The sequence below is a fragment of the Chiloscyllium punctatum genome, chromosome 36 (assembly GCF_047496795.1).
Source record: "Chiloscyllium punctatum isolate Juve2018m chromosome 36, sChiPun1.3, whole genome shotgun sequence".
In the NCBI taxonomy this organism is placed as follows: domain Eukaryota; kingdom Metazoa; phylum Chordata; class Chondrichthyes; order Orectolobiformes; family Hemiscylliidae; genus Chiloscyllium; species Chiloscyllium punctatum.
In genome coordinates, this window is record NC_092774.1 from 57,216,101 (window position 1) to 57,226,538 (window position 10,438).

Consider the following 10,438-nt stretch of genomic DNA (forward strand, 5'->3'; position numbering starts at 1 on the left):
CATATTGATATGTATATATGTACACGTATTTAGTTTAAGATTAGATTATATTTGAATGAAGTTTTCCTCTAAACACACCTGAGCCTGTCTGGCTGCATGAGGGATTTCAGGTTTCTGTGTGCTGGGTATTATGTGATCAGCAGGCATCTGGCAAACTACAGGAACTGTCACCTATGTTATGTTCGTTTGAGTGTACTGACAATGATCACTTATTTTGTGACTTTTTTTTGCAGGAAGACGTGCCGAAAGAAATCTGAAAACAAATGATACATCAACTTCTGACAGAGCCGCTTGATTCATTGGGACTTGAATATCAGCAGTCATTCCAATCAAGAAGACATGGTTGCTTTTGTTTGCTTCAGAGATTTTGGACACTGGTGTGGCAGGAAGTATACTGAGACACCGAGTGAGGGAGATTCAGTGCGCTGACTGTGAAAAGTGCTTTACACCATTTACTCAGCTTGGGGGTATCAAAGTCTCATCCCTAACAGTGGGGATAGACTATGTCCCCGTTCTGATTGTAATTTCAAACCCAGACCAACACAAGGAAAGCTCCCCCAATGGGAAACTGTGGAAATGTGGGGACTGAAGGAAAGGATTCCCTTCCCCATCCGTGTTGGAAACCCACAGACGGAATCACAGCGGGGAGAGGCCATTCACCTGCTCGGTGTGCAGGAAGGGCTTCAGTGGGATGAGCCAACTGGAGACGCACGAGTGGGTCCACAAGTGAGAGAAGCCATTCACGTGCCCCATGTGTGGGAGAGGGTTCACTCAGTCAGCTGCACTGCTGACCCACCAGTGGGTCCACACCCACTGATACATTGAAGAAACCTGTTAAGTCTTTCATCTTTTAAAATGGGTTCCAGATTTCGGTTCATTAATCTGTAAATCCCAGAACTTCTTTTTAGTAATATTCTCCAGGTAAATTAATATTTTATAAAGGGAGGTGACACCTGAGTTCAGATAACGCATGAAAGCTGTGAGTTTAGAGGCGTTCTGTATCACAGTCTTGAGTCAGACTTTTTCTATTTCCAAACATATAATCCTGCAAATGCAATTCACCCCAAAGACTTCTATGTGTGAGTGCATTCATGAGACAGAGCGTCTGAGTGTGTCTGTGTGTGTGTGCATGCTGGGTAAAGTGTGCGTGTAATGGTGTATAATTGTGTGAGAAGGTGTGTGCATGGATGAGAGTGTGAGGGGTGTATCCATGTGTGTCTGAGAGAGACCCCTGTCTATCAGAGAGGGTCTGCACGACCGTGTGAGGACTTATGTGTGTGTGTGTGTGTGTGTGTGTATGAGAGAGAAGAGAGAGAGAGAGAGAGACAGATTCAGAGAGAGAGATAGGGTTTGTGTGTATTGTGGAGCTGGTTCTCCTGTAGTGAGACATGAATCCAAGGTTTCAGCTGAGGTCATTCTCGTGTGTTCCAAACTTGTTATTAGCCTCTGCTCGGCCACTAGAAATGATTAAGCAGTTAAGCAGTTTCACAACACACACTGGAGAGGGCAAGGTGAAGGGCTTATGTCTGAAACGTTGACTCCCCTGCTCCTTGGATGCTGCCTGACCTGCTGTGCTTTTTCAACATCACACTCTCGACTCTGATCTCCGGCATCTGCATTTCTCACTTTCTCCTTATGGGCGAGGTGGGACTTGTCTTTTATTCACTCATTCACTCTTACAGCCTGTCCTTGGTTGTGGCCCAACTGTGCATCCTGAAGAAGGGCTTATGCCCGAAACGTCGATTCTCCTGTTGCTTGGATGCTTCCTGACCTGCTGCGCCTTTCCAGCAACACAATTTCAGCTCTGATCTCCAGTATTTGCAGTCCTCACTTTCTACTCAGAGAATAGGGCCCGTCAAAGATCAGAAAGGCGGTCTTTGTGTGGAGCCACAGAAAATGGGGGACATACTAAATGAATACTTTGCATCAGTATTTACTGTGGAAAAGGATATGGAAGATATAGACTGAAGGGAAATAGATGGTGACACCTTGCAAAAAGTTCAGATTACAGAGGAAGAAGTGCTGGATGTCTTGAAACGGTTAAAGATGGATAAATCCCCAGGACCTGATCAGGTGTAACCAAGAACTCTGTGGGAAGCTAGAGAAGTGATTGCTGGGCCTCTTGCTGAGTTATTTGAATCATCAATAGTCACAGGTGAGGTGCCGGAAGACTGGAGGTTGGCAAATGTAGTGCCACTGTTTAAGAAGGGCGGTAAAGACAGTACAGGGAACCATAGACCGGTGAGCCTGACCACGGTGGTGGCCAAGTTGTTGGAGGGAATCCTGAGGGGCAGGATGTACATGTATTTGGAAAGGCAAGGACTGATTCGGGATAGTCAACATGGCTTTGTGCATTGGAATTCATATCTCAGAAACTTGATTGAGTTTTTTGAAGAAGTAACAAAGAAGATTGATGAGGGCAGAGCAGTACATGTGATCTATATGGACTTCAGTAAGGCGTTTGACAAGGTTCCCCATGGGAGATTGATTAGCAAGGTTAGATCTCAGGGAGAACTAGCCATTTGGATACAGAACTGGCTCAAAGGTGGAAGGCAGAGGGTGGTGGTGGAGGGCAGTTTTTCCGGCTGGAGGCCTGTGACCAGTGGAGTGCCACAAGGATCAGTGCTAGGCCCTCTACTTTTTGTCATTTACATAAATGATTTGGATGCGACCATAAAAGGGACTGTTAGTAAGTTTTCAGAAGACACCAAAATTGGAGGCGTCGTGGACAGCAAAGAGGGTTACCTCAGATTACAACAGGATCTGGACCAGATGGGCCAAGGAGCTGAGAAGTGGCAGATGGAGTTTAATTCAGATAAATGTGAGGTGCTGCATTTTGGGAAAGCAAATCTTAGCAGGACTTCTACAATTAATCATAAGCTCCTAGGGAGTGTTGCTGAACAAAGAGACCTTGGAGTGCAGGTTCATAGCTCCTGAACATTGGAGTCGCAGGTAGATAGGATTGTGAAGAAGGCGTTTGGTATGCTTTCCTTTATTGGTCAGTGTATTGAGTACAGCATTTGGGCGGTCATGTTGCGGCTGTACAGGACATTGGTTAGGCCGCTGTTGGAATATTGCGTGCAATTCTGGTCTCCTTCCAATTGGAAAGATGTCGTGAAACTTGAAAGGGTTCAGAAAAGATTTACAAGGATGTTGAGGGTTGGAGGATCTGAGCGAGAGGGAGAGGCTGAACAGGTTGGGGCTGTTTTCCCTGGCGCATCAGAGACTGAGGGGTGACCTTATAGAGGTTTACAAAATTATGAGGGGCATGGATAGAATAAATAGGCAAAGGTTTTTCTCTGGGTTCGGGGAGTCCAGAACGAGAGGGCATAGGTTTAGGGTGAGAGGGGAAAGATAGAAATGAGACCGAAGGAGCAACTGAATCACGCAGAGGGTGGTACGTGTATGGAATGAGCTGCCAGAGGAAACGGTGGAGGCTGGTACAATTGCCACATTTAAGAGGCTTTTGGATGGCTCTATGAATAGGAAGGGTATATTTGGGTGCTGGTAGGTGGGACTAGATTGGGTTGTGATCTCTGGTCGGCATGGATGAGTTAGACTAAAGGGTCTGTTTACATGCTGGACATCTCTGTGACTCTATGATTTTGTCTGGCAGCTCAACTTTTGTATATCTATTCCCCAGAGTAGAGGGTGTCCAAAACGAGAGGTGTTTAGGCTGAGAGGGAAAAGGTTTAAAATGGACTGAACGGGGGAACTTTTTCACACAGAGCGTGGCATGTGTTTGGAATAAGCTGCCAGAGGCAGTGGTCGAGGCTGGTAGATTTACAACATTTAAAAGGCATCTGGATGGAGGTATGAATAGGAAGGGCTGAGAGAGATATGGGCCAAATGCTGGCAAATGGATCACGAGGTTAATTTAGGAAATGTTGTCGGCGTGGACCGAAAGGTTTGTTTCTCTTCCCTGCAACTCTATGACTGCATTTCTACATATTCTGAACCAATTTCACAAGACTAGGAATAGGCCATTCCAAGTTTACCGGCTGTCCTCAATTGTGGCCTAACTGCGCAGATTTCAATGCAAGTTTCAGAAAGATGTCTGCAGCTTTTTTTTAAACATTGAATGTGCTTTCAGACATTACTGATGTTTCTGAATACATCATTTTAGCTATTCTCAATGTTAAAGGTCAGCCATTTCTCACCCTTCCCTTCCCCACCCCCACCCCAGGTCGCCATCACCATCCATTCTCTCTCTATCATTAGAAGGGTTTGATACAGAGATCAAAGAGGGCTCGAGGCACGAGAAAGGACGGGGGAGGGTACTCACAGTGAGATTGAACGGGGGGGGGCGCAGAGACTGGGGGAAGAGAAAGAGAGAAAATAGGTAGGAGAGCAGAGCGTTGGTGGTAAAAAATGCATGGGGGTACACAGGGTGGGAGCAGAGAGAGAGAATGTGGTGAAGAGGATTGGGGAGGAGAGAGAGATTGCGGAGTTGAAAAGTGTGAAGTGGAAGAAATTGGTTCCAGAGTGTGGGGAGAGAGAATGGACGGGACAGTGGGTGGGGAGAGAATGGACGGGGGTCTGTGGTGGGGAGAGAATGGACGGGGCAGTGGGTGGGGAGAGAATGGACGGGGGCAATGGGTGGGGAGAGAATTCATGGGGCAGTGGATGGGGAGAGATTGGACGGGGAGCAGTGGATCAGGACAGAATGGACACGGGGCAGTGGGCGGGGCGAGAATGGATGGGGCAGTAGGTGGGGAGAGAATGGATGGGGTCAATGGGTGGGGAGAGAATGGACGGGGAGCAGTGGGTGGGGAGAGAATGGACGGGCGGCAGTGGGTGGGGACAGAATGGACGGGGCAAAGGTTGGGGTGAGAATGGACGGGGTAGAGGGTGGAGAAAGAGAGCAACAATGAATGGCGGGAGAAGGTGGGGGAGAGAAGGAATGGATGGGGCAGCGTGTGGGAGGTGAGAGAAAATGAGTGTAAGCGAAGGGACTGGATTGGGGAAGGCAGAGGGTGGAGCGATAAAGGGAATGGATGGGGACAGAGGGTGGATGAGGGACTGGACAGAGGGCAGAGGGTGCAGAGATAGAATGGACGGGGTGGGGAGAGTGGCATGTGTTCGAGAGAGAGAGAAGGGACTGGTAGGTTAGGGTCTAGAGAGAGAATGGACAGGGGATGCTATGGGTGGCGGTGAGGGAATGGACAGGGGACGCTATGGGGATGATTGGATCGGGAGGTGAGAATGCATCCCACCTACACCCAGCATCCCCTTCTCTGCACATGTGCAGTGCAGACTTTTCTGAATGACACGAGAGACGAGTCTGGAACACTGTGAATGCAATCACCATCACATCCAGGCATCAGCAAACCACTGCCTTTCTGTCTTAAAAACTAAATAAAGATGTGGGCTATATACTAATGATGGCGAGATGCGGCTGAGAAACTGAACAGATGGTCAGCACTTTCAGGAGAGGGGAGCTGGGCAAAGGGAGGAGGATGGAAGGATGAATTTGGGTTGGAATACATTGAAAGGCTTAGGAATTGAGAGACAGAGATTTCGGGTAGAAGATAGAGAAGGCTGTTCTGTGCAAACCAAAATTCTCTCATCCTATTTTCTGCCCTGCACTGACAGCAGTGATCTGTTTTCTCAAGTTATTAGCAGAGGAGGATTTGCTTTTCAGGCATGGAATAGAAATTTAGTCAGGGCCTGAATATCAGCAGTGTTTGAATCCAGGAGGGGAACTGTTTGTCTGCAGGAAATGATTTCAAATATCAACATGCATTGAGAATCCCCGTGAATACACGCAGCTTGCGTGGGAGTACTCAAGGGTTCTAATTGCGGAGAGGACTTTAATTTTTCAACGAAATGTGGACCAGTGTTCTCGCTATAGACGAGCCCTTCATTGGATCGTTCAATCTGCCGAGTAACAACGACCCCTTCCCCGTGGAAACTCTGTGAAAGCAAATTGAATTCCTCAAACTGATTGGAGTGTCACCAAGATTGGGGAGAAGCCAATCGAATGCATAGAGCTGGAGAGGGGATTCCTCGCAGCGCCAGGGACCTGGGTTCGATCCGACCCTCACAGTGACTGTGTGGAGTTTGCACTTTCCTACCCCTCCCCCACCCCCTGTTCACGTCGGTTTCCTCTGGGTGCTCGGGTTTTCTCCCATGTTCCAAAGATGTGCAGGCTAGAGTGGATTGGGCGTTCGAAATTCAGGGATTAGCTGTGGGGTTAACTGGTGGGTCGGGGAGTGGGGGTATGTTCTTCGGAGGGTCAGTGTGGACTTGGTGGATCAAACGGCCTGTTTCCACAGTGAATCCGCCAACGTGTCTGCAGACTGGTTTCCAGCTCCATCTCTCTGTGCCGAAGGTCCTCCAGTATGTGTATTCCTTCGTTTTCAGCACCCAGAACGTCTTACCTTCTGCAAATCGAAAGACAAGTCCCACTCGGCCCTCTCTAATGTGTATTGTGTAACTGCTTAATCATTTTTAGTGGCCCAGCAAACGCTGATAACCAAGTTCGGAAACCAGGAGGATGGCCTCAATCGCGAACTTGGGTTCATGTCACATGACAGGGAACCCCACTTCACTGTTACGCTCTCTCTCTCTCACTCTCTCACTCTCACACTCACTCTTCCATACTCACACGCTCATGCAGAGCCTTTCCGATAGACATGCTCTCTCTCAGACACACACTAATACGCCCCCCCACTCACACCCACGCATACATCTTCGCACATGATGACACTACATCACACACACACTTTACCCAGCATGCACAAGCACATACACACTCTCTCTCTCTCATGCATTCACTCACACATTTGGGATGAATTTGCTTTTGCAGGATTATATATTTGGAAATAGAAACAGTCTGACTCAAGATTGGGATACAGACAGACTCACCTCACAGCTTTCATGCGTTGTTTGATGTGAGGTGTTACCTCCTTGTATAAAACATCAAGTTTCCTGGAGAACGTGACTTAACAGTTCCTGAATGTACATATTAATGAACCGAAATCTGCAACCCATTTTAAAAGATGAAAGATTTAACAGCAATCTAGGTTTCTTCAATACGTCAGTTATGTTGAATGACACTATAATGTTTTTGTGATATATTCTGTGTCTTGTGATTCTACACCACAGCTACCTGAAGAAGGAGCAGCACTTCGAAACCTAGTGCTTCCAAATAAACCTGTTAGAATATACCCTGGTGTTTGTGAGATTTTAAAACTTTGTTTCCAGTGAATACAGCCCACACCTCCCACTGTTGCCAGTAAACTTTGCAATTCCAATGAAACAATGAACCTGAAGTCCTGAAAAAATATACAATTTGTAACAATATTAGCGACTCATTCACTGGTCCTTCTGAGACATGACATTAGTGCTGGAGGCTGAAAGAAATGAGCAGCTTTAAAACAAAAACCTGTTGGACGTCACAGAGTCTAAGCCGGGTGGTAAGTTCAGGTAACCTTTACTACGACCCTCTTTTGTTACAGCTTCAGATTTCCCCAGGAAAAGGGCATACAAAAAGTAGTTTTTAAAGAAAACACCTCCAGCTCAAAATGCACCCACTCTCTCTCCCCCCCCCCCCCCCGCCCACTTTCTTTGTTGGTCAGCTGAGTTGACCCTTTGTAACTGGATCCCTGGTACAGCCGGGTCAAACATGCAGCTGGGATGACTGAGTGAACCCTTTCCCGCAACGGCAGTTTCCTTCACTAAAAAGGTCATGAGTGAATCAGATGGTGTTTTTTCCCCCTAAAAGTGGTTTCATCCTTAGATTCTGAAGTCCAGATTACTGAACGAGCTCCAATTCTGCCATCCACCGCAGTGGGATTCGAACCTGGGACGCCCCAGTGCTGGGTTGATCGGAGCACTTGGCCATCGCTCCTTCAATCCCCTTGCACTGGCACGTGAACTCGGTGGTGCCTCCTCAGGTGGGAGGAGCAGGTGAAGCCCTTTTGTAACTTACAGCAGGTGAATGGCCTCTCTCCAGTGTGGACCCACTGGTGGGTCAGCAGTGCAGCTGACTGAGTGAGCTCTCCCCTGCACATGGGTCACGTGAATGGCTTCTCTCTGTCTGAACCCCTTCCTGTTCACTGAGCAGGTGAACGTCCTCACCCCGTTGTGAATGCGTCTGTGGGTTTCCAGCACTGATGGGGAAGGGAATCCTTTCCCACAGTCCCCACATTTCCACGGTTTCCCCATTGGGTGGAGCTTTCCTTGTGTTGCTCTGGGTTTGAAATTACAAACAGAGCGGGGACATCGTCTTTCCCACCGCGAGGGGTGTGATTTTAGTTCCCCAATCTGAGAAAATGGTTTGAAGCACTTTTCACAGTCAGCGCACTGAATCTTCTTCACTCGGTATCTCAGTATTCTCCCTGCCACACCAGTGTCCAAAGTCTCTCAAGCAGACAAAAGCAAACATTTCTTCAGGACCATGGGGACAATGGATGACGTATCTGACTCCACCTACTTGTTTCAACTGCAGCTCACAGCTTCTTCACACATCCCAATTAATCTTTCTCATTGTCATGAAACCGGCGTATGGGTACAATTCCTAATCTGCAGGAATGAGAATCGTTTCACTGTCTCGCGTCAGTAAATGTCCCTGAGAACATCAAAGTCAAGTCACAGCGCTGTCAGAGGAGGGGAAGCTGAAAGAGACCGACATACTGCTCATGGGCACATTTCACTTTCCCCAACTCACCGCCCCAACCACTGCGGCTCTTGGGAGTGGAAAGGGAACAAACACCAAAACCCGGTCTCAGCTTTGTAAATCTTCAGGAAATAAGAAAACTGTACATCCCTTCGGGTCTTCCATCCTGGGCTGACAGCGTTGATTTTAAATGGCTGTCCAGTCAGTGTCGATTCGTTTTGGCTGAAAAAATCTTCCTTATCTCATCCCAGCATTTCTTGCCACAGAGAACTGTGCGGCAGAGTTCATGTATATATTTCCTTGTATGGTATTTTGTAAATTACATTCGTTTTCTGGTTGTTTGTATCTGGTATTTCAGGTTCATTAGCCGCTGTTTAAGTTGTGTTGGTAGGTTTGTGGGCGACCATGATGCTGAGAGGATTGAGTTTTCCGGACATCATTTCCCAGATGTCTTTAATGTAAAGGAATGTGGCTAGGGTTTCTCCAGACGTTGTGTCTACTTGTGTCAGTTTGTTGGTGTGAAATTGGCACACTGAGCTTATTGGGTCGGCAAAAATGAGGACTGCAGATGCTGGAAACCAGAGCTTAGATCAGAGTGGTGCTAGAAAAGCACAGCAGGTCAGACAGCTTCCGAGGAGCAGGAAAATCAACGTTTCGGGCAAAAGCCCTTCATCAGGAATAGAGGCAGGACCCCTCCAGGGTGGAGAGATAAATTGGGGCTGAGGTGTGCTGGGCCGAAGGTAGCAAAAAGTACAATAGGTGAATGGGGGTGGGGATGGAGGTGACAGATCAGAGAGGAGGGTGGAGTGGATAGGTGGGGAGGGAGATTGGCAGGTAGGACAGATCATGAGGACAGCGCTGAGCTGGAAGGCTCGAATTGAGGTAAGGTGGGGGAGGGGAAATGAGGAATCTGATGAAGTCCACATTGAATTTAACCCAAGCGGAAGATGAGACGTTCATCCTCCAGGCATCGAGTGGGGAGGGAGCGGCGATGGAGGAGGCTCAGGACCTGCATGTCCTCGGCAGAGTGGGAGGGGGTTTGAACTGTTGGGCCAGAGGGCGATGGGGTTGATTGGTGCGGGTGTCCTGGAGATGTTCCCTCAAGCGCTGTGACTTGACTCTTCGAGGAGTCCCTAGTCTCCCCAATGTGGAGGAGACTGCATCAGGAGCAATGGATATAAGAAATGACATTGTTGGATGCACAGGTGAAAGCCTTCGACCGACCATGGCCCGGATTCGATTTCCGGGCAGGGAAGTAATGTTTGGTAGAGCTATCAGGCTGTGCTTGCATCTCCCTGGTGGTCTAGTGGTTAGGATTCGGCGCACTCACCGCCGCGGCTCGGGTTCGATTCCCGGTCAGGGAAACTGTTTTCAGGGGGTTTAGGGGCTCCCCGTTCTTCGGAAATGCTCTGTACAGTTATTTATTGATCTTCGTCGTTCCTGGGTGCAGCAGTGTGTCGTGGCTCGCTGAAATAGTGTCCTGATTCAGATGTGTTTGATTGTGTAGGGGTGATTGCTTCTGTAGTTAAGTTCTTGGTTCGCGTGCATTGTTTTCCTGTAGACGCTGTTTTGAATTTACCATTGACTGTTCGCTCCACTGTGACATCAAGAAATGGCACTTTGTTGTTGTTCTCCTCTTTTGTGAATCTTATGCCAGTAAGGAGATTGTTGATGGTGTTGTAGGTTTCCTCTAATTTGTTTCATTTTTTGATGAGAAAAGTGTCATCGCTGTAGCGGACCCAAAGTTTGGGTTGGATCGTTGGAAGGGATGTCTGTTCGAGTCTCTGCATTATTGCTTCTGCTAGGAATCCTGAT

The 10,438-nt window shown here is 47.9% G+C and overlaps 1 non-coding gene across 1 annotated transcript; it reads left to right on the forward strand.

Annotated features, from left to right (window-relative positions):
* Nucleotides 1–9,915: 9,915 nt before the first annotated feature.
* Nucleotides 9,916–9,987, forward strand: trnae-cuc (transfer RNA glutamic acid (anticodon CUC)). Its single transcript has one exon. It is a non-coding gene; the product is annotated as a tRNA-Glu (tRNA).
* Nucleotides 9,988–10,438: the final 451 nt, after the last annotated feature.